A 25,264-nucleotide genomic window follows, 5' to 3' on the forward strand; every position below is an offset into this window, starting at 1 on the left:
TATGAACTTGTCATACACCTAACAGAATACCTTGGGGTGTCTTTTTTCTAAAATGGGGTCACTTGTGGGGTTCCTATACCGCCCTGGCATTTTACGGGCCCAAAACCGTGAGTAGTCTGGAAACCAAATGTCTCAAAATGACTGTTCAGGGGTATAAGCATCTGCAAATTTTGATGACAGGTGGTCTATGAGGGGCCGAATTTTGTGGAACCGGTCATAAGCAGGGTGGCCTTTTAGATGACAGGTTGTATTGGGCCTGATCTGATGGATAGGAGTGCTAGGGGGGTGACAGGAGGTGATTGATGGGTGTCTCAGGGGGTGATTAGAGGGGAAAATAGATGCACTCAATGCACTGGGGAGGTGATCAGAAGGGGGTCTGAGGGGGATCTGAGGGTTTGGCCGAGTGATCAGGAGCCCACACGGGGCAAATTAGGGCCTGATCTGATGGGTAGGTGTGCTAGGGGGTGACAGGTAGTGACAGGAGGTGATTGATGGGTGTCTCAAGGTGTGATTAGTGGGGGGAATAGATGCAAGTAATGCAATGGCGAGGTGATCAGGGCTGGGGTCTGAGGGTGTGGGCGGGTGATTGGGTGCCCTAGGGGCAGATGGGGGTCTAATCTGATTGGTAGCAGTGACAGGGGGTGATTGATGGGCAATTAGTGGGTGTTTAGAGGAGAGAACAGATGCAATGCACTTGGGAGGTGATCTGACTGCGGGTCTGCAGGCGATCGGATGGTGTGGGTGGGTGATCAGATTGCCCGCAAGGGGCAGGTTAGGGGCTGATTGATGGGTGGCAGTGACAGGGGGTGACAGGGGGTGATTGATGGGTGATAGGTGATTGGCAGGTGATTGACAGGTGATCAGTGGGTTATTACAGGGAAGAACAGATGTAATTAATGCACTGGCAAATTGATAAGGGGGGGTCAGAGGGCAATCTGAGCGTGTTGGCGGGTGATTGGGTGCCCGCAAGGGGCAGATTAGGGTCTGATCTGATAGGTAAAAGTGACAGGTGGTGATAGGGGGTGATTGATGGGTAATTAGTGGGTGTTTAGAGGAGAGAATAGATGTAAACAATGGATTTGGGAGGTGATCTGATGTCGGATCTGCGGGCGATCTATTGGTGTGGGTGGGTGATCAAATTGCCCGCAAGGGGCAGGTTAGGGGCTGATTGATGGGTGGCAGTGACAGGGGGTGACAGGGGGTGATTGATGGGTGATAGGTGATTGGCAGGTGATTGACAGGTGATCAGTGGATTATTACAGGGAAGACCAGATGTAATTAATGCACTGGCGAATTGATAAGGGGGGGAGGGGGGGTCTGAGGGCAATCTGAGCGTGTGGGCGGGTGATTGGGTGCCCGCAAGGGGCAGATTAGGGTCTGATCTGATAGGTAACAGTGACAGGTGGTGATAGGGGGTGATTGATGGGTAATTAGTGGGTGTTTAGAGGAGAGAATAGATGTAAACAATGGATTTGGGAGGTGATCTGATGTCGGATCTGCGGGCGATCTATTGGTGTGGGTGGGTGATCAGATTGCCCGCAAGGGGCAGGTTAGGGGCTGATTGATGGGTGGCAGTGACAGGGGGTGACAGGGGGTGATTGATGGGTGATAAGTGATTGGCAGGTGATTGACAGGTGATCAGTGGGTTATTACAGGGAAGAACAGATGTAATTAATGCACTGGCGAATTGATAAGAGGGGGTCAGAGGGCAATCTGAGCGTGTTGGCGGGTGATTGGGTGCCCGCAAGGGGCAGATTAGGGTCTGATCTGATAGGTAAAAGTGACAGGTGGTGATAGGGGGTGATTGATGGGTGATTGATGGGTAATTAGTGGGTGTTTAGAGGAGAGAATAGATGTAAACAATGGATTTGGGAGGTGATCTGATGTCGGATCTGCGGGCGATCTATTGGTGTGGGTGGGTGATCAGATTGCCCGCAAGGGGCAGGTTAGGGGCTGATTGTTGGGTGGCAGTGACAGGGGGTGATTGATGGGTGATTGATGGGTGATTGACGGGTGATTGACAGGTTATCAGGGGGGATAGATGCATACAGTACACAGGGGGGGGGGGTCTGGGGGGGGGTCCTGGGGAGAATCTGAGGGGTGGGGGGGTGATCAGGAGGGGGCAGGGGGCAGGGGGGGAGATAAAAAAAAAATAGCGTTGATAGATAGTGACAGGGAGTGATTGATGGGTTATTAGGGTGGTGATTGGGTGCAAACAGGGGTCTGGGGGGTGGGCAGGGGGGGTCTGAGGGGTGCTGTGGGTGATCAGTGGGCGGGGGGGGGCAGATCAGTGTGTTTGGGTGCAGACTAGGGTGGCTGCAGCCTGCCCTGGTGGTCCCTCCGACACTGGGACCACCAGGGCAGGAGGCAGCCTGTATAATGCACTTTGTATGCATTACAAAGTGTATTATACACTTTGTAGCGGCGATCGCGGGGTTAACATCCCGCCGGCGCTTCTGTATGGCCGGCGGGATGTTACGGCGGGTGGGCGGAGCCAGTTGCCGGGGGAAGCGCGCGTCATCAATGACGCGATCGCTCCCCCGGCATAGGAAAAGGACGCAACGCCCTAAGGCGTATTGCGGTCCTTAAGGCATCCACTTTGCCGCCGCCCATGGGCTGTGGGCGGTCGGCAAGTGGTTAATAAACAAAACGCTTGTCTTATTATTTTTAAAGCCCTTGTTCAGGCTCCTTTTTCATGGACACATTTTTTGTGAAATATTCATAATTTGCCATGCATTAACTAGTTCACCACTAAGTGGTTTTACTCCTTATGAACCAGAGCAATTGTCACATTTCAGCACTCCTCCCTTTCATTCGCCAATAACTTTATCACTACTTATCACAATGAAATGATCTATATTTTGTTTTGTTTTTTTTACCACCAATTAGGCTTTCTTTGGGTGGTATCTTTTTGCAAAGAATTATTTTATTCTAAATGCATTTTAACGGGAATAATAAGAAAAAAATGGAAACATTCATTATTTCTGAGTTTTTGGCCATTATAGCTTTAAAATAAAACGCGTTACTGTGGATAACACCCACACATTTTATTTGCCCATTTGTCCCGGTTATTACAACTTTTAAAATATGTCTTTAGTAAAAAGTTGAGTCCCTAAAGTAACAATTTATGTATTTTTTTTAAATATCTCTTTTGTTATTTTTTATAAAAGTGTTTTATTTTGTTAACTATGGGAGATAAGGTAAGGGGTTAATTTTAATGGAAGAGGTTTGTATTTGTATTGAATAAATGGGTTAGGGTGTAATTTACTATTTAATCAGATGTCCCTCTCCTCCCCCCAGTTTATTCCTGTCGTATAAACTGTGTACACAGGATGAACTAAGGCATGTATGTGGTACTTTCACTTTACTCAATGATCACCAGCATCTCATTGCTGCCGGTGATCATTGATCACAGGCACTTAGGTCAGTGAATGGGAACTGTGTTGTGGGAGCATGTACAGCTGCGATCGCGGTGAGATGCATATATCTATGCCCCTGGAGATAAGATAAAGTCTTGCTGACCTCCTGTGTCAGATGTTGCTTCAGAGGCGTAGCTGTGAGTGGGCAAGGACACATGTCCCCGGGTGCAGCACTGTAAAGGGGCGCAGAGCATTGCCACTGCTACTCCAAGTCAGTGAGAGGCATGCCCAATTTGTCCAGAGGGTCTTTGTCCACGGGGGCCGAAAAGCCTAGCTATGCCTCTGTGTTGCTTGCCTGAGAGAACAGCAGTCTATGCTCTGTCCAGACTCCTTCCAATCCATCATAACCTACATGAGAAAGTTAGAGAATAACTAGATGGCTAGATGGGGCACATACTAGTATTTCCCTCTAAGAACAAAAATAATCTTGCTCAACTCCACCGCTCTGCTCTTGTAAGATCATCTCTCCATGCCTAGCACTGCAGCTACAGCTCAACAAATTTTAATCATCAGTTTATTCATAAAGGTGTTAAAGAGTAGTGAGAAATTGTTACTTACTGGTGGCAAGGTAGTTTAATAAGAAGTAATTATGACTTTTATGAACATATTGATGTGAGTATGGGAAGGGTTTCATTCTTAATTACAAATTAAATTGGGAGGAGCTGCAGAGCTGTAATTCTGCAGTGCTGACAACCGAGAGGAAATCTTTCTCACCAGTGAGAAGAGATGACCAGGTCAGGTGACTGGCTCCATGCTGAGGAGGAAGATCTAACTCTCCTGCCAGCAAGGAACTAAAATAGGTTGCAGCCAGCAGGAATAGAAGCAGCCTGTTAATTTCAATATAAATATTGCAAAACAAATGCACAACACTTTCTACCTTTGCTAAATATTGAAAATGTACTTTCATATGCATAAACGTTAGAATGTTGAACTAGAACTTTAATGCATTAACTTAAAGCGGAACTTCATCCTAAACAAACATACTGTCATCAGGTTACATTAGTTATGTTAATTAGAATAGATAGGTAATATAATCTTTTACCCACCCTGTTTTAAAAGAACAGGCAAATGTTTGTGATTCATGGGGGCTGCCATCTTTGTCATGGGGGCAGCCATCTTTTTGGTTGAAAGGAGGTGACAGGGAGCATGAGACACAGTTCCAACTGTCCTGTGTCCTGATAACCTCTCCCAGCTGCACACACTAGGCTTCAAATGTCAAATTCAAAATGTAAAAAAAAAATTGCACCAAAACAGCAGAACGAGAACAACAACATCAGAAATCCCATCATGCTTTGCACAGCATCAGGGGAAAAAAGCCCGGGCAGTTTTCTTCTCTGCAGCTAAAAATGAGGCTTGTATAAGAGAAACAAAGTTCTGATGCTGTGAAACTGTTAAAGAAACACCAGGCCTTTTCAGTGCCGCTGAGTCGATTTTTAGTCCGAAGGTTCACTTTAAGGAAGACAGTAATAATATCTTCAGAGCTCATGAGAATGTTTAGTATGATTTTCAGTGTAAATGATCATACTAATTCACTCCACAATATATCTGTGCAATTTATTTCTAGGGTGACTAAATCTGTTGGATCTGTAACATTTTCAGACATGAATTAAATAAACTTCACAATATTCCTATAAGTGCTGATGTTTTGTTTTAATAGTTGTTTCAAAAGGTATGCAATTCAGACTAAAAGCATGTTTGAGATTTTTTTTCCAGGAAGTTTGAGAATACTTGAGAATACTTTAGGCACTTCAACGCTTTCTCAAAAAATACAAGAAGAAAAACTGCACCTTGTTTTGTTTGCAGCACTTCTTGGTTGATGTGACACTTTTTTTCTTGCAGAGGCTGACACCAAATATAATAGTTATCAGAAGTAGTATTATTCTTTGCTCTGAAATCACAAAACACTGAGTGAAACAAATTGCACCTATTTAGTGTTGAATGGATTATCCTACCATTTATGCGCATTTGCATCTCCTTGGGACAGTAATTGATTTTTTTTACCTGTCCTGCCGTGAGGCGGTTGAAGTAATTTGATAGGAGATGTATCACTTCTCAGTTCATTAAAAGGTCTGGCCCCTTTTTAGTGAAGCAGAAACATTCACAGTCTGAAAGGAAAGGCTATTTCTCTCTCTTATTCACTGTTTAATATGTTCATGAAGTTGTGAACTAGTAAATGGGATGTTTGCACCACTAGCTAGTTATCTAAGGATGCATTTGCTGTTTGATAAAAAAGCAATCCAATGCTCGTCAAGAGAAATCATGGTTTATAATTAATGTAAAGAGCACGTGGAAAGGATTGGCTCTTAGGTGCATGCTGATGAAATAAATATTTTTATCATTCCTAAATATCAATACAATACCATATAAAAAAAAACATATACACATATCCTCTTTACCGCATTGAAGTTGCTGTAAATATGATAGCAAACGTCATCATCACCTGTGATCACAGGTCCAGGGATGTAGTCTGATTGGATGAGTCCAGGTAATCTTTATTATCAACTCATATTGGATTTCCAGTGGTTCCCAGCAGAACTGTAGTACAGTAGAACTGTGGTTTCCAGTGAGGACTGCAGCCTCACTAGGTGTCCCTGAGCAAGCTGTAGTTGAAGCCTATTTTTAGGTGTTTTAGGTTTTCATGGAGGATTTCTATGAATATATATTTGATATGGTATTTTATTGATATTTAGGAATAATAAAGAGATTTTTTTCATCAGCATGCACCCAATCCTTTCATATGTGCTCTTTGATATATTTAAGAGAGAACTATTGATCACGATTTATATTATTATAATTTAAGCCTATGCGGATCCCGACTCCATACAAGCAGTTTTTCAGATATAAATAATGACCCTAATGACAGGGTGCAGCCATTTTACTCTGTTGTCAAAGTGAAGGTTTTCAAATAACGCACATTAATACATGAATGTCTGAGGATAGCCTAGCTATCATTGAATACATAATGAACATTCCCAATATTTAGGAAGAATTCAAACCACGTAATTTTTTGCATGCATGAATATATTCACAAGCAATTTTTCTATTTTTTTTTTAAGTTTTGTGTGCAATTTTTTTTATTTTAAATGCATTTTAATAGACCAATGGCAAGCCTTGGAGCCAAATTTAAAGATGCTTTGGCTCTAGCTATACTTAGTATAGCTAGCGCTCTGCTCGTCCTCCCTCCTGTGTGGCTCCCACTCTCCTCCCTGCCCTCAGCACTTATAGCGCCCACCCTGAAGCACCCAAAACACCCTGATTAAAAAAAAGTGTTGAATGCGAACAGCAAACAGCCCAAGTTCGCCAGGAAATGTCCACCAGTGAACAGTTTGGACCATCTCTAATGAATAATTACCCAGCATGAGTTGTAAGAGGACCATCTACTGTTGAACAATGAAAATACTGCTGTCTAGAAGCAAAGAGCCACCAGCAGGTGACCTGAGAAACTGCAGGCAAACTAATATCAGTGAGGTGTTGCAGAATGTCACCTGCTATTGAACAGAGGTAGAAACTAGTGCCACAAGCAGGTGCAATCAAATAAAACTGAATTCCTAACAATAAAACATTTTCCTGGGAAAGAAATGGGCTTCTGAGAGCAGGGGATAGATAACAAAGGTCAGTAGTTCATATATTTTAGCTCCCTTAGGCTCCCTGCACACTGCAAATCAGATTTGCGATTCCGATTTGCAATTCTGATTTTCCCTGAATGCTATCAACAGAAAAATGCAGAAAAAACACAGCATGCAGTAACGATTAAAAATCGAAACTGGAATCACATGTAGTGTGCAGGGAGCCTTAAACATGGCACAGACTATGTCATTAAAGTGGATCCGAGACCAAGTTTTGAAGTCCCTGTTTTTGTGCCCTTTGGACATTTTTTTAGGGCATTACACTTTATAATTGCCTATTTCTTTCTATATTATATAATAAAAAACCTAATAAAAACATAAAGCCACGCCCCCTCAGCTCCTCTAAACGCCGCGGCGTTCTGTCCCAGGCTGCAGTCACTCATGGGACCTAATTATCGGGAGGAGGAGGCTTTGGCTAAGGAGGAGGCAGAGGCGGTGATTCAAGTCTAAAGGCTGCTAAACTCACGCGATAGCAGCGTGAGCAGCAGCATCTGTCAGAGGGTCACAGTGACAGCACATAAATCTGACCTGGAAGCTGGTAGAAGAAGCAGCGGTGGAAGCCAGCGTGTCCCTTACTTGTGCTGGCTATTCTGTTTGCAGACCTGCAGATCAGCGCGGCATGTGTATCAGAAGCTGCCCCTCCTCCCTTCCAGGAGATCAGCGTGGCGTAACTCCCCTGACTCCAGCGTGGAAGTTTTCTCTGTCTGCACTCTGTAGCTCTGCCTCTGGTCTGTGCTCCTGGACTGCATGTCATGTGAGTTCACCCGACATGCAGGAACACCAGAGCACAGAGGCAGAGTTACATGATCGGAATGCAGATAAGAGAAGACTTCCACGCTGGAGTCAGGGGAGTTATTATGCTGCGCTGATCTGCTGAAATGGAGGAGGAGAGGCAGCCAAAGTAGCAGTGGGAGCCAGCGTGAATTGTCACAGGATGGAGGACAGGAGCCCACTGCTGTCTGTCATTTGGGGGGGGGGTGTAAGCTGCACTGACATGAGGTCTGATGTTCACACAGGACAGCCCCAGCACACACTGAGCATGCACGGGATTTCGGAGGCAAGGGGAGGGAAGGGGGTGTGTAGGGGAGTGGAGTTTGCACAGTCTGAGGTGTGGAGATAAAGATAAGATTACCTGTGTAATGATTCCAAGCAGAAAATGGCAGCTCTCATTGTATAACAGGAAAAAAATTTTATTTACTGATGAAGCTGTTTGCAGCTAGTTTACTGTGTAAACCATCTAAACTTAACTAAACTAAATAAGGACAAGTTACTTGTTATAGTTATTTTTTCACCTCGGATCCGCTTTAAGCTAAGGCAATTTTTTTTTTTTATCTATTCAAAGCTTTTAAAGATAACATAAAACTGTAGGATATCTAAAAGTCCTTTTTAGGAGTGGGAAGAGAGATATACAATTGTTTATCTCATCAGTTTATTTTCACTTAAAGGCTCGTACACACGTCTGATCAAAGGCAACGACGGGTCCATCGTCACCTCCCATTGGGCGGGTTTTCAGCAGACAGTACAGCGTGTGTACAGTCTGTCAGTGGACTGATAAGGCTGTTTCTGAGCGATAACAACCTTATCAGTCCACCGACAGACTGTACACACGCTGTACTGTCTGCTGAAAACCCGCCCAGTGGGAGGTGACGACGGACCCGTCGTTGCCTTTCATCAGACGGTGTGTACGAGCCTTAAAGCTTATGTTCAGTGTATGTATTATTGTATTCATTGTGTCAGTGATTTTCCTTTTGTACAGCTACATTTAAATGTTCTACTACTAATATTTACGTATTTGCCTTTTTACTTATATGGAGAGCTGCACTATCTTTTCTATATGAAGCTGAAATTTGGCGTCCACCTCCCTTTTTGGAGTATGCACTTTTCAGTTTTCCCTGCTGTGACCAACAAATGCATTTTTTATAACCAATTTTCCAATTTGTTGACTTAAAATTAAAAACAATAGTGGAAAAACTTTGTTTGTACTTCATACCACTGAGATGATGGAGAAATATTAATGAACTTGAAACAGTGAAGTATAGTTATTGTGATTGGGTTGGACATTTCTATTTAGCACAATTTCCCATGATGTGTGTACTCATGCAAATGGTATTTAGAACATACTTATCCTGAAAAAAAAACCCAAGAGCACTCAGTAAAACAGATGACTATAGTGCTCCCTATCCTGAAGTGATGAAAAAATACTATTCTGTTGATTTTACTAAGGCTATCTTTTCCAGTGAAAAGGATGGTACTTTGATTCCCGCATCAAGGTCAAAAGCAGTTATTGTACTGATCCACATAAGAAGCAGTAGAGTGTTGTACCGTGTTAGCTGTCAGATAAATGGTATCATCCTGATTCAAAACTCCTTGCTTCCACATAGGAATAAATCTACACTAGAGGCAAGTATCTATTGCTCCTCCTAACTGAAGACTGTTATTCTTCATTCACATTGGTGAATGTTGGTGTTTGTCTGATTGGTGAATGAGGCTAATATTCGGGCAAGACTTTTGAATTCCTACCTTTGAGATTTCATTCCTCCTAATGATCAAAAGGATTTTGTATCTGGAATAGAGGCTTGGTCTAATGTGATAAGATCATCCATCTTATACTTTTCGTGAAAAGGGAAATATTGCTGCTGCACTTTTCATAAGCCAATACAGAAAAGGCACATGGTTGATCTTCTGTTGAGACAGAGTTAATAATTTTGGTAAATACATCAAATTATATTATTAATTATCAGTTTCTCATTCCAGCTTGGGCTAAAGTACGTTTTTAGATTTAAAGTGCAATTGCAAGACATAAAATTAAATTCCATTTACTCTCTGCTCTGTGTTTATTATGCAGTTACATAGTTACATAGTTATTTGGGTTGGAAAAAGACATACTTCCATCGAGTTCAACCAGAAAACAAATGCTCGGAAGAACAAAGAGAAATCGAGAGCCCAATATGGTGTAATATCGTTAAGTTGGTTGTGGTTTAAAGCAAAATATTTAGATATACTCACAAACATGGGTTACCCATAGGCAACCACTTCAAGTGCAGGTGGGGAGTATTAGAAGCTGACCCCACTCAGGTTTTTAAGATGTCGCTCTCTGTAGATAGGAAACGGGGTAGCACCCCTCCACAGAGGGTGGAATCAAGATTTCAGCAAGGCTTGGTGTACAGAGGTGCCAGAGTAGAATCAAAACGTCTAAAAACCGTCTAAAAGAGGGGGATGTTCAGGTGGACTTACCTCCCTCAAAAATATAAAACTCAATTGATTCACAATATATTAATACAAAAATGTTATTTACCTCCACTTAGTGCAACGCGTTTTGCAGGCATGGCCCCGCTTCATCAGGCAAAAAGGAGCATAACTCAATGGGTCTAAATGCAGAAGTGAGCGCCTCTGTGGCACCTGAACATCAACCTCTTTTAGACGGTTTTTAAACGTTTTTATTTTACTCTGGCGCCTCTGTACACCAAGCCTCGCTAAAACCAGAAAACAAAGTACAACACCAGCCTGCTCCCTCACATATCCCTGTTGATCCAGAGGAAGGTCAAAAACCCTTACAAGGCATGGTCCAATTAGCCCCAAAAGGGAAAAAAATCCTTCCCGACTCCAGATGGCAATCAGATAAAATCCCTGGATCAATACCACTGGGCATTACCTAGTAATTATAGCTATGGATGTCTTTTAATGCAAGGAAAGCATCTAAGCCCCTTTAAATGCAGATATATAATTTGCCATAACTACTTCCTGTGGCAAAGAATTTCACAAGTTGATCACTGTTACTGTAAAGAACCCTTTCCTAAATAAATGGCTAAAACTTTTTTCCTCCATGCGCAGATCATGTCCTCTAGTCCTTTGTGAAGGCCTAGGGATGAAAAGCTCATCCGCCAAGCTTTTATATTGACCTCTGATTTATTTATACATGTTAATTAGATCCCCTCTAAGGTGTCTTTTCTCTAGACTAAATAAACCCTTGTATCAATTTAGTTGCTTGTTTCTGCACCTGCTCTAAAACTGCAATATCTTTCCTGTAATGGGGTGCCCAGAACTGAATTCCATATTCCAGATGTGGCCTTACTAGAGAGAGTTAAACAGGGGCAATATTATGCTAGCATCTTGAGTTTTTATTTCCCTTTTAATACATTCCAAAATGTTATTAGCTTTAGCTGCAGTGGCTTGCCATTGAATATGATTATTTAAATTGTTGTCGATTAATACTCCTAATGGTCCTTCTCCAAATTTTATGTCCCCATCTGTATCCCATTTATTTTGTATGGGGCTAGACCATTAGTACGACCAAAATGCATTACTTCACATTTTTCAACATTGAATTTCATCTGCCATTTATGTTACCATATAGCTGAATAGAGTACTGGTTAAAGAGAAACTCCAACCAAGAATTGAACTTTTTCCCAATCAGTAGCTGATACCCCATTTTACATGAGAAAGACAATGATTTTCACAAACAGACCATCAGGGGGCACTGTGTGACTGATTTTGTGCTGAAACCCCTCCCACAAGAGGCTCTGAATACCGCGGTACTGCTGGCAAACTGCCACAATGTAACAATGTTCAGAGACAGGAAATAGCTGTTATTAGCTGTCTGTAACAGACAGAGCAGCTAGAAACAGCTAAATAACCTGCCCACAGTAACAATGTCACCATGTAATAAATGTCAGAATGTTAATCTGGGAGAGGAAAGATTTTACAATGAGCAAACACTGACTAAATCATTTATACATAATTATGGTAAAAAATGAAGCACTTTTTTTACTACATTATTTTCACTGGAGTTCCTCTTTAAGGGCACTGCCTTTGACATGGGAGACTAGGGTTTGAATACTGGCTAGGGTCAGTACCTATTCAGTAAGGAGTTCAAGGTAAGACTCCCTAACACTGCAGGGTGGCCTCCTGAGCGCATCCCAGTGGCTGCAGCTCTTGAGCGCTTTGAGTCCGACAGGAGAAAAGCGCAATATAAATGTTTGGATTATTATTATATTTATCCTATCCAGATCCTGTTGCTATCTTCCTGAGAGTTGATTATTCTGCACAATTGTGTATCATCTGCAAAAATAGCAACATTGCTTTCTACTGCATCTACTGATCATTAATAAATAAATTGAAGAGCACTGGACCCAGTACTGACCCCTTTAGGACTCCACTGCAAATAGTCACCCATTTTGAATATGATCCATTGACCACAACTATTTGTTTTCTGTCCATTAGCCAGTTCCCTATCCATGCACACAGACTCTTCCCCAGTCCTTGCATCCTCAACTTTTGTACCAGACTTTTGTGGGGAACAGTGTCAAAGGCCTTTGCAAAGTCCAAGTATATCAAATCGACAGCATTCCCAAGTTTCCACATTAGCTTCCACTACTTTAGAAAAGCTGAGCATATTCAAACAGGACCTGTCTTTAGTAAACCCATGCTGATGCAGAGAAATAAGATTATTTTCTAATATGAAGTCTTGTATAATATCATTAAGTAACCCCTCAAATAGTTTGCACACAACTGTCTACAACCTAACACTGCATTGCAAACAGTAAAGATGGAAAATGCCTGAAGCAATTTTCTCTTTATTTATAATATAAAATTAACTGAAATAAAAACATAGACAGTACAATATATATGTTATGTAAGTAGAACAAGTATTTATCTACTTATACATGTGTTCTTCTTACTGGGATAGTATGGCTGTCCTTGCTGCTTTAACCGAAAAAGGAAAGGATTGAGGTCTTCTCAGTTACTGTACCAGATACTGAATGTCCATGTAAGTTTCTCCCACTGGGATATACTGTAGGTAACAATCAGTTTGTTCTTTGTCTCTTTCTTATTTTTCCTGTTTCTCAATTACTTTTTTTAATTGCAGTCCTTCATTTCTATATCTAGTAACAACCTGGACATTAAAGGCAGTGGTGGCCCAAATTTTGCATATGCGAAATTTCGCATCGAAATTCGCAATTACGCATAGTAATGCAAAATTTCAAAGAAAATCGTAATAATTTCATATGTAATAGTAGTATTGTAAAATTTCACATAATTTTCCACATAATTTTCGTGAAATTTCCTGTATTTTTGTGCCGACTTTAGAGGTTAATAGCAAAGCCCCCATACATGCTATTGCTACCAAAATCGCTACATATATTAACCAGAATAGTGGGAATTCAAAAAGACTATGTCGTTTTTGAGAAACACGGTTTTAAAAATGCAAAAAAAATGTTTTTTAAATTGTCATTTTTCTAGGTTTAAAAAACCTTTTGTACTTGCATTTTTAAAATCAAGTTTCTCAAAAGCTACAAGGTCTTTTTGCAAAATTCTTTTTTTGACTTGCACCCACTATTCTCCTTAACATATGTTGCAACTGTGGTGTCAATAGCAAGTATGGGGGCTTTGCAATTCACTGCTAAAATTGGCAAGAAGTTACGGGAAATTTCCCAAAATGTTATGAGAAATTACGAATGACTGCACAAAATAAATTGAATTTGCAAATCGTAATTACGTATAAGCGTAATTGCAAAAATGTACACGAAATTTAGCGAAATTGTAATTTGTTGATTACGATCATCATTAAAAGGCTGTAATAAAATGTAATTACGTATAAGCGTAATTGCGAAAATGTACACGAAATTTAGCGAAATCGTAATTTGTTGATTACGATCATCATTAAAAGGCTGAAATGTCACCAGAAAATGAAGTCATGGGAATTCCCCCAGGCAGTGATACAGGGCATGATTCACGTAGTGCCAGTTAAACTGCCATACGGACACCAGCAGATTACCACACGTTGTACAATTAGCGTGACTAAAGGGACATGGGTAAAGCGGTACTCGTGTTACATTACTTGCATAAGCGTGTTTCCATAGCAACGCTCCCGTTACTTATCTATGGGATTCAGTCCTCTAAACAGTAATAACAAGACAGAATGCAGATAAAAATCTGCTTACAAAAAAAAAATTTCCACAGACTTGAAGTTAATTTAAAAGAAAAATAGCATCTAGTTTTGCCTTTCTTACCAATGTTTTAAATATATATAGCAAAGTAATAAGTTGGAAATACAGCTGTCTTATAGTTAACAAATGTGATCTACAGCTTAATTCATTTACAAAGTACTCATCAATGTGAAAATAAGTCTAAAGCTATTCCTGAAGCAACTCAATACATAATTAACAATACTGAAAACATTGTTATGTGAATGATCACAGGACAAACAATACATTATTGATAAGTTTGAATTTAAACAGCACTGCCTACGGTTGAAATTCCACCTGCTCAATAAAATTGAATTGATTTTGTAAATTTAAAATCAAACACCAATCTGCAAGTGTATCAATACTACTATGACTCCAGTGGTCTGTCTGAAGTGATATAGGAAATTTCCAGAAGATTAGGTTAGTCATTGACTTTAATGTGACTGACTAGAATGTTCAAAGAGAGCATAAACCTGCTTGTGAAAACCATAGGAGGAAAAGCTACTCATCATGGTTAACTGGAGTAGATAAATGGGATAATCCCTGCTCGTGTGTGAGATAAGAAGCAGCACAAGTTCTGTATTGATTTACCATGTAGTACTAATTACTTCAGGTAAAGATCATCAATGTACCTATGAGAAGGGTGAACAACTAGGTTATCTCATCGAGTGATATTTGGAACAATTAAAATAATAAGGCCTTCATAACTGGAGCAAAGCCCTGCGATAAGGGCTGATGAACTTGAATGAAAATGTAATTTTATTTAAGAGCACAGAAAAGTGCAACATCATTCTACATGTGTTATGTGTACATTATTTTCTAACTCAGTCTTGTAAATATATTTATATTTCAGTGTGCTAAACTGTGTAAACTTCAGGAGAGATTTGTATAGAAGGCAAAGAGTAGTAGTTATTGTTTATATTGTGTAACAATATATGTCTATATATTTATCTCTATATATCTGGCAAGAACTCAAGTGGCATACTACTTAATTCCAATAGTAAAACAGTGGTAATAGTTACCTTTATTTTACTATGACCTAACCCCACTCTCAAACAGACCCTTTCCTCTACCGATGCCTAAACCATAACCTTCCCTCTACCTATGCCTATCCCGTAACCCTTCCTCTACCAATGCCTAACCCTTAACCTTCCCTCAACCAATGCCTAACCCTTAACCCTCCCTCTACCCATGCTTAACCCTTGGTGGTGCCTAACCCTTCACCTTTGTGGTACCTAACCCTTTTTCCTGGATTAAGGAACCTGTTGAACAGATCAGTTTCTCTGAATCTAGATTCCCATTTGGACCAGACTAATTATGAGCAGCAGGCAAATGCTTATTCTTTTGGCCCCCTTATTTAATTGCCTCATCAACATCATGCTTAAAAAAACATTCTATTCATTAAGCACAAGCCTGAACTGTACCCCTGAGTGCAAACTCTACTTCTTAGCTTTGAGTTACAAAAAGATGTATTCTTTTTGTGTAACCTCCATTACCCACCCATTTTATGAAGTGCTAAAAGGGTCCTCCTTTGATCCTTTTAGTATTATATTATTATTATTATTTATTATTATTATTTAGTATTTATATAGCGCCGACATATTACGCAGCGCTGTACAGTGTAGATATATATATTGTCTTGTCACTAACTGTCCCTCAAAGGAGCTCACAATCTAATCCCTACCATTGCCATATGTCTATATTATGTAGAGTAAGTACTGTAGTCTAGGGCCAATTTTTAGGGGGCCAATTAACTTATCTGTATATACAAATTCTCAGCCCAGTTAGCTAGGTGTAAGCTCTGACCCCCAACTGGCTAACCTGCTTCCTTATAATGATGGGATGTGTAAGTGATGTGCATCACATGATGCAGTTGTATGACAGCACAAAAGGTGAAATATGTAATATCATTGTCATGACATAGATTTCTGTCTAAGAATTATCAATGTGGAATCATCATTGTGTGATTAAAGGTCATGAGAAGCGCTTCCATTTGTCAGTAATAACAGAGAATTGCTATAGGTTAGTAAGGCATTTGAGGTTACAAAGACCTCTATGGTTTTAAGCAGAATTTTTTGGTGCAATATTTTGGAAGCTAATACCTTTTGATGCACACAATGGCTTTGCATTTTTCCGTTTACCCAAGAATATTAGCAAGGCACTAGGAGGGTTAGTGAAGGATTAATGGCAGGGTGTGAGAAAACACGGAAAAGCCGCCGCGTGTGTTCAGAACAAGGCGGCTGATTTCGCGTCCAACGCGGCAGTTTGCACGCGTAGGCCTACATCTACCAATATGGCTGAACGCGGAGAAACCGCCGCATGCCTTGATAGCGGTGCGGCTAGTTCCACGTCCAGCGCGGTGAGTGGTACACAACACATGGCTGGTGTGGCTGGGACTGATAGTCCACACAGGTTCAGAAGGGCGCGCGCGCGCGCTGAGAGGCAGAACTTTTATGACAGCCAGAAGCGAGTCAGCTTACCAAGCTGGTCAGCTGACGATTCAACCAGTTCCCATTGGTCCAGCAGTTAGGGGAGGCACTGGAGAGCGCTGTGCTATATATACTGGGTGCTGGTCATTCACTGGTTGTCTGCCGTTGCGATCACTACGTGGAAGCACTCAGACCTTTTGTTAGATTCTGTGTTACCAGTTGTTATATTCAGACTAGTTCCAGGGTGTTGATGATCACGGACCTCACACCCAGATTAGGGAATTGTATTACCATTCTGTTATACTTCAGACTAGTTCCAGGGTGTTGATAATCAAGGACCTCACACCCAGATTAGGGACTCGTATTACCATTCTGTTATACTTCAGACTAGTTCCAGGGTGTCGATGATCACGGACCTCACACCCAGACTAGGGAATTGTATTATCATTCTGTTATACTTCAGACTAGTTCCAGGGTGTTGATGATCACGGAGCTCACACCAAGACTAGGCATTGTTTATTATCTGTTATGACCTTCTGCTGACCACTCTTCTGCTTACTGATTTGGTACTTCGCTATATCTGATATTCTGTTGCCAAACTCTGCACGTTTTAGGATTACTGAATCTGTCTCCTGTCTTTGTACTTATCTGTCCGTGTGTTGCCGACCTGGCTTGTCCGACCTCGAGAGCTATCTCCCTACCTTAGAGATAGTTCACAGATCATTAGTGACACTCTCCTATTGGTGTCACTAACGCTCTGGTCCTTCCATCTCTTGGCCTCGCTCCTCCCTTCGGGAGATTCTCAGGTTACTGGAAGGCACTTGTTCTCTTTTGCAGTATAGCCTACTGCTCTGATACCTGTTCTCCAGGTATTGCTCTGAAAGTATTTACTGTTGCACCAAAACACTCATATCTCTCCGGTGTCCAGAGGTTAGTGATATATCTGATTATCTGTGATACTGCAGATCATCAATAATCGGGTATATATCTGTATTCTTGGTGATACTGCAGATCACCAATAATCAGACCCTCTCTGTGTTACACCGATCATTACACAGGGAGAGTTAATGTGATGAAGAAAGTAAAGATTAGGACTAGGTATTTAGGAAGGCTATACATAGCTTTTTGTTAGGCATGGCCACTCTGATGTAATGATCCAGGAGCAAGGTAAAGGTTTAGCCTCACCAGGAGCATGCACTGATAGAAGGAATCTGCACAACAGAAAAGTTTAAAAAGGTCCAATCTTTATTAGGAAATGGTTAGGGACAAGGCATCATGCTCACGCGTATTGGGGCTAGCCACTTAGCCAGGTGTAGTTTAGGATTAGGCATAGTTTGCCATGGAGACCTGACTGTTGTGGTCATACAACGGAGTGCTTAGGAGGTTTGCACAGTCCAAGGGCAAGGTACACCACCAAAGAGGAATAAAGGACCTAAGATGAACAAAGAAAAAAAATCTATGGATTTACTTGTGCTGATAGAACTGCTCAAGGCCAGTTATACAAATTGTTCATTTTAAAGAATATCTCAATGGAATTGAAAGAATTAGGCATTTTAAATAGCAATTCACACCATTGTTAGCATGTGAAAAGCACAGCGTGCTGTGAATTGTTGGGCATATTATTTAGTAAATCAAAAAAATGCTCCACATGTTGAGTCTTGCTAGGAATATTACTATTGGACTCTGAAGGGGGCTCTTTATGTTGGGCATGGAGGATACGGAGGCATTATTCCGAACACAAATATATGTGTGGTGGCCAGTATTGTATTAGAATATAATAATTACATTTTTATATTCATGTTATTTAACTTTTCACTGCAGCACGCACACTATGAATCTGACTAACAAAAAACTTTAGGAACTGTTGAGAACGAAGCTGTCATGTAACCGAACAGTAACAAATCTGGGTTCATCATCTTATACTATGATAGGTATTACATCTCAGCTGTGCAATTCTACAGTTTCTAAATGGTTGTATTCGTTTCCGTTCCTTATAACACATTTCCTTTTTATTCACATGTTACTACATCGCATGTACTGTACACTCAGGAACATCTGTCAAGCAAGGTTTTACCAGAATCTGTTATTTTTATAGCATAAGTCAAACTGACCACATATAGCTAAGCATGTGTCTGTGGCTTTCTTTCTATATATAATAGGCTACGTGCCTCAACCTTCGAGCAAGTATCGCCCTGCCCCCAAGGCCGGTCCAAGCAGAAGAAGGGGCCGGTCCAAGCAAGAAGAAGAAGTAGTGCCCTGCCCCCAGGGGCTGTCCTAGAATTGCTGCCGAGCTGGAGGGTGTCCGCTGAGCTGGAGGGGGTAGTGGGCAGGAAGGGGATATTGGGCACAGCGGTGGGGAGGGGGGTCGGACCCCCCCTCCCTCACCTGGGTCCCACATCTGCGCTCCCCCTCTATCTTAAGTTGAGCAGCAGCCACCGCTATTAGTAAGAGGCAGCGGGCGGAGATGACTCACCTCTTCCACGTTCCAGCATGCGTTCCACTGTTATCACTTCCTGCAATGCCATCCACTTACAATACAGGGGGCGGTATTGCAGGAAGTGATGACAGTGGAACGCATGCTGGAATGAGGAAGAGGTGAGTCATCCCTGCCCGCTGCCTCTTACTAATAGTGGTGGCTGCTGCTCAACTTCAGCTAGAGGTGGAATGCAGATAGGGGACCCAGGTGAGGAAGGGAGGTCCGATCCCCCTCCCTACCGCAAAATTAGGCTGGAGGGGGAGCGCACATGAGGGACCCAGGTGAGGGAGGGGGGGTCCGACCCCCCTACCCGCCGCAAACTTAAGCTGGAGGGGGAGCGCACATGGGGGACCCAGGTGAGGGAGGGGGGGACCGACCCTGCTACCCCCTTATGCGGCGTATGCTACGCCACGGATCGGCTAGTTTGCTATGAATTATGTGGAACAGATTTGAAAAATCTTCCATTGTTTGTACCACTATTGCTTAGAAAGGAATTGCTAATGCTTAAATATTTGCTGCTGGTGATCGTTTCTTCTTTTAATAATGTATGCACAACATTTGAACATTTTCATGCAATTATGCGCCCATTACATAAAGAAGTTTTCTATTTTATGAAGATCGTCACAGCCTTCTCTAATTTTGCACAGAGGAGGACCCACTATTTTTTGTTTTCAAATTGCTAATGCCCTAATATCCTCTTGCTTTCACTTGTCTACATTATAAACACTATTTAGCAGACACATGGCAGCCAATCAGCTATCCCTCCCACCTGAAACCGCCCCCCCCCCCACACACACACACACACCTATCAGAAAGCCAGCACAGCAGCCATCTTGCAGTCTGTGATTGGCTTCTGTGCTAGGCAGATCAGGGAGAGTGTGCTGAAGATAGGGAAAGCGTTAGTTAGGCCTGTATACGGTGTCCCCAGTGGAGTTTCTTGCTGCTACAAAACCAATTCAATACAATGCCATCTACATAACCCCAGAGCCTTTGTAAAGGCCATGTTTTGATCTTGTGATCTTGATGTTCAGTGTGTCAACACAGTGCACTTTAGCTGTCGCAGACAGGTGCAGTCAGTGATTAGTGCTACAATAGTCACCCTTCTGAGGGCTGTTCTTCTTTTTCTTGCTATTGTTATATTGCAATCCTGTGTGTCCAGTGCACACCTTAGCTGTTGGAGACAGGTCCGCTGGTCCTAGCAGTGCGGTTCATGAACATTTGTGGTAAATTTGCATTCCCGAACACAAAATTGGATGTTCACAACATGTCTATCTATCTATCTATCTATCTATCGTACTCTATCTGTCTACACACATATAACACTTTTTTTTCAAAATATGTCTTAGTTGAGCCCAGCAGTATTTAGCTATGCTGATATGTGTAGCTTATATTATACGGTGTCAGATGGTGTGTGGATTCAATAGACAGTTTGCACTGAATTACACCTAACGATAATTCTCACACACAGTGCCATGCTGCTGCCTTTCACTCACAGTGTGTGCTTCCAAAAAGGATTTATTTGGTTTCTTTCAGACGTCAGGTCTAGTTTTAGTGGCACTGATGTTTCTCAGCTTGTAGTGCTTGCTTCTAAAAATAGCTGCACAATGACTAGCTGTGCCAGTGCCAACTCATGAAACCTTTAGACTGAAGAACAGAAAGTTCCCCTAGTTTGACTGGCATTTTTAATTAGTGGTCACAACCATTCAGTGAAATTGCTTTCTGATGTTAATAGAGAGGAGCGAACTTATCATTTGTTTTCTTCTGCTGTAGTCATGTCTTAATTATAATCAATTAAGACTTCACTTCTAAAGGAAATCCTTTCCTTCCATGAATACATAGCTACAACCGATCCATTAATGCGCCTATCTGATCCAAACATCTACAGGTGAACCAAGAAATTGTTTCTTGTTAAACTGAGTAAATTACATGTAAACATAAACTATTACCAGCTGCAATTAGAACCTTGCTGATTAAACGAATTAAAACCAGCTACTGCCAGTAAACATCAAATAGCAAAGCAAGGGAGCTTGGAACCAATAATTATTTTTTCTGATACATATTACTCTTCCTCTGTTTCTCAATACAGACACGCTATGTGACAACGAAAGACTAGCTGCACTGTTACTGCCATTGCCAAGTCTACAAATAATCATAATTGCTATCATATGAAAGTTTACGTACAGTTTGCAAAATTATTTGCATAACTGTTCCCCTAACCCCTGTAAAAATGTGAAATACCTGTTTTTGTACCTCAAAATGCCCATCATGTAACTTGCGGATATAGCTACAGTGGAATGGTCTAGCAGACTTTGGAATTTTACTTTCCTTTCCTTCAGACATTTATTGTGTGTTATAATTCCTTCCCCTAGCCTGCTGTGCCAGTGTGGGGGTTCATGCATGGATCAGGGAGGGTTAAAGCAAACTCAACTCACTTCAAATACTTAAAGTGGTAATGTAGATTGTATGCTTATTAGGAAAAGTTGCTCCTTTACATATCAACACAGATGACTTTGCAGGGGAAAATTTACTGATATTCTACTACTAAATTATTATAGTAAAATATTGGTAATCTTTACTGATATTTTACTATAACCTAACATTATTCTCAGTTTCTCACAGCTTCCCTCCCCTTCCCGATGCCTAACCTTAACCAACCCTGCCACCAACTCCTAACCCTGAGATCACACAAGCCGATTCTAGGTGCCTATGTTAGCCGCAATTTGCAGCTATATTTGCAGCTATTATGGGTAATTTGGATGCCAGAGCTGCCCAATGAAAGAACCGCTGACACAGTTTGCATAGCTAGAGACCCTGGCACCTGCTATTTTACCCCCAAATTACCCTATAAGGGTCACTAATCGCAGCTATTAACATAGTTCCCTCTGGCAGTGCCCATTTTACCTCTAGCATCCAAATGAACTGTTTTGAACTGGAGAACTATTTTGGGTGAGTGCAAAAGGGAAGGGAAGGTTGTTGCCCTGCTGCAACCCTAAACAGGACAGTTTAGCCCCCCGTGGTAACTGTTAATTGCATAACCTAACAGGCAAGGTTTAATAGGTCAGTGTCAGAAAAGTTTGATTGTACTTTTAACTGAGAACAGTTACTTACCAAAGAGCTTTGATTCAAATTTTACACTACTCCCCTTTCCATGGGTTGCAATGCACTTTTTAAATTTTAAACACAGGTTGGTCATATAGAGGTTTTATTCATAAACACTAATCATTAATAAAGGGTTCCTCCTCTCAGCTCTGACTGCTTTCCCGCAATTGCTTTTTTACTGGATACTGGATAACAATGATTTGTGTCATCTGATGATTTTATCATTTGCATGAACCTGCTTTATCAAAGACTGCTGTAGCAGAGACAGATCTGGGTAGGGAGTGGGGAATGGCCTATTAATAATTACCACTTTGGGCACCTCACATAATGGGTAATCAGTTTTCACTACAGCACCAATGAAGATTCCCAGCTGTGGCTTTAATTGGAAATTCAGATGCAAGGTGCATTTTGCAGCTCTAATATGCAACCATTGTGCATTTCCCACAACACTACAAATACCATTGTATATAATAAGTTGAAAATGGGGCAGTCAGATGGAAGCACAACAAAGAAGTTGAAGAAAAGAAACAACTCAAAATATTGTATTGATGCAATTATTGTCCTGTCATGTTAAATTGCAGTTACAAAAACTTTCTTTTTATATATTATTTTGGATAGAATATGGAAGTGTTAAAATTCTTGTTGTGTGCATCACAGAAAGTTAGAGTTACCATGACTTCCTACCCCATTTAGCCAAAAAACTTGGAGGAAATTTCCCCAAGGAAGGGAATTCCCATCTTTAACAACGATTACCAGAACAATTGCTCTCATTGGAGAATTACGCCCACTTTCTGTTCCAAAGACTGCCCCATTTTGAAATTCTCATCAGTTCTGGGGTCCTCTCTCCTTTGTTATTCACAAAACATAACCTTTGTTACTGACTTACTACGGTAGCAGGAAAAAAGGGTGCAGGCTGAGGGTAGATGAAAAAGTCGCCGCCATAGGCATTAATGCAATTATCATTAATACAGTGGAAAAAAAGAAAAAAGGGCGCCACAATAAATATCGTTAACAACTTTAGAACATTAAAGTTTTTGAAGTATGTTATCGTTTTAGAAGCTTGCAATGTTATAGTTTTTATCATATTATTTCATTTCTATAGAAATGAGGCGCTGTGCTTTATACACACACTTCTAAGTTACTCCTGTTGTATTTTTGCCTGAGGCTTGAGATCCGTGAAACGCGTTGCATATTTTTGGAGTAAGAATTAAAACTTTTGATCATATAGAATCATTGTGTTTGTCCTGGGGAGGTAAGTCCCCCATCTTATTTTGTTTTAAATTTATGATATTTTATCCTGTTGGTGCCTCTGTTACTTCTGTACGCTATTGTGAACCACCTGGTGGATGGGTGTGCACACCCTTGTTTCCGTCTACGGAGAGCGAATTCTTAACCTGAGTGGGGATAGGTCTAATATCCCCTCATGTGCATATAGTGGTTGCCTGAACTTTGGCAACCCACACTTGTGAGTATATTTCAATTTGCTGCTGCAATTTATCCACCATCATCAATAATACACTATTGGGGGCTCTCAATTTTGTTTTTCTTATTTTCCATATTTCATTTCTATGTACAGATTTTATGTTATCAAAGATATTATCGTTTCTATGTGGAAAAGGGTGTTTCTGCAGAGGGAGTGGCAAAACCAGGGTGAGTGGTTAGGGTTAGGAACCACCCAGGCGGTGGTTAGTTTTAGGCAACACCAGGGAGGTGGTTAGGGTTAGGCACCACCAGGGAGGTGATTAGGGTTAGGCACCACCGAGAGGGTTAGGGTTAGGCATCACCAAGAGGTGGTCCACCATCAGGGGAGTGGTTAGTTTTAGACACCACCAGGGGAGGGTTCTGTGTGAGAGTAGGGTTGGGTTAAGCTGTATTGTTGAATTATGTAACGATTTTTAACGTTAATATCTTTTCGTTATGATTTCCCATCTGTTTTAACAACTGTATTTATCTTAACCAAATTTGACAACAATGGTTACCGTTACCAGATTACATTATCCAACTGGCGCCATTTCATTATCCAGCCGGGCCCTTTTTTCATGGCGCCCTTTTTTTATGAATGTCTTATTACACTATAAAGGGCTCTCGACTTTTTCCCCTTTTGTATCAGATAGATTGTAAACTGAGGATGAGATTATTGGACTCCCTGCTAAGCAACTTCATATTTCAGACACGTTAACGGCATATGTAAAATGCCATACCTATTTGATTTTAAATGAAAAAAGTTTTAAAAATCTTTTAAAATTATTATCTTTATCAGTCTTTCAAGAAATGTACAGTACATACAATGGGTTAAACATTGCAATGAAAAAGGAGGCTAGCTAATGTGAAAAGAAAAACAACATTTTACTACACTTAATAAATGGCTGAAAAGAAAACATGAGAGAACAGTAATACTTATTACCAAGTAAAATCTTTATCATTATCCTGCCAAAGTTCTGCCAGCCTTGAAAGCAGATATTTTTGCACCATTGCACCACAAAACCATATTTTTCCTTTATGTCTATCACGTTGTTTTTATTTCACTTTTAACCTTCATTATGTAATATGATGTTTTCCTCGCTATAAAATAAGTAATCAAATAGGAAAATAATATTGCAATTGTAACAATCATCTTGAAAAAAAATGTTTAAAGGGCAGCTAAAGTGAGAAGAATATGTCATATTCATTTCCTTTTAAACAATACCATTTGCCTGGCAGCCCAGCTGGTCTATTTGGCTGTAGTAGTGTCTGAATCACACCAGAAACAAGCATGCAGCTAATCAATATCCCAGCTCTGCGTACTTCTGCTGTCATCATACCTCCCGACGCCACTTCACTCACCTGTTTGATGACAGCTGAGCTCCAAGCACCGGTCAGGAGACAATTTCGTAGACTCCTGAGCCGGTGATCGATGTGAGCCGATCACTGTGATCATAGAGGACTGAGCAGCATGTCCAGTTTCAGTTAAGCATGCAGTCCTTTATAATAATCAGGCAAAAATTTCTGGGGTAGTGAGCCCCTCAAAGTGCGATCTGGCCACCCAACAATCACTCGGCTGCTCCCATTAGATCCACTAAAATGAATATGCAAAAGAAAGAGAAAGGGAGCGCTCTGAGATTCCCCGTAACATGAATTGAAGTTGCAATAGGACAGGTCTCACCTGGTATTTGTGTGGCTGGCACAGCGTACTCAGCCGCGGTGAGCTTGTGTCCCACATTAGCCTAGCCGGGGACTGGGCTTTCCGTATCGGCGGGGCGGAAGTGACATC

The sequence above is a fragment of the Hyperolius riggenbachi genome, chromosome 2 (genome assembly GCF_040937935.1).
Source record: "Hyperolius riggenbachi isolate aHypRig1 chromosome 2, aHypRig1.pri, whole genome shotgun sequence".
In the NCBI taxonomy this organism is placed as follows: domain Eukaryota; kingdom Metazoa; phylum Chordata; class Amphibia; order Anura; family Hyperoliidae; genus Hyperolius; species Hyperolius riggenbachi.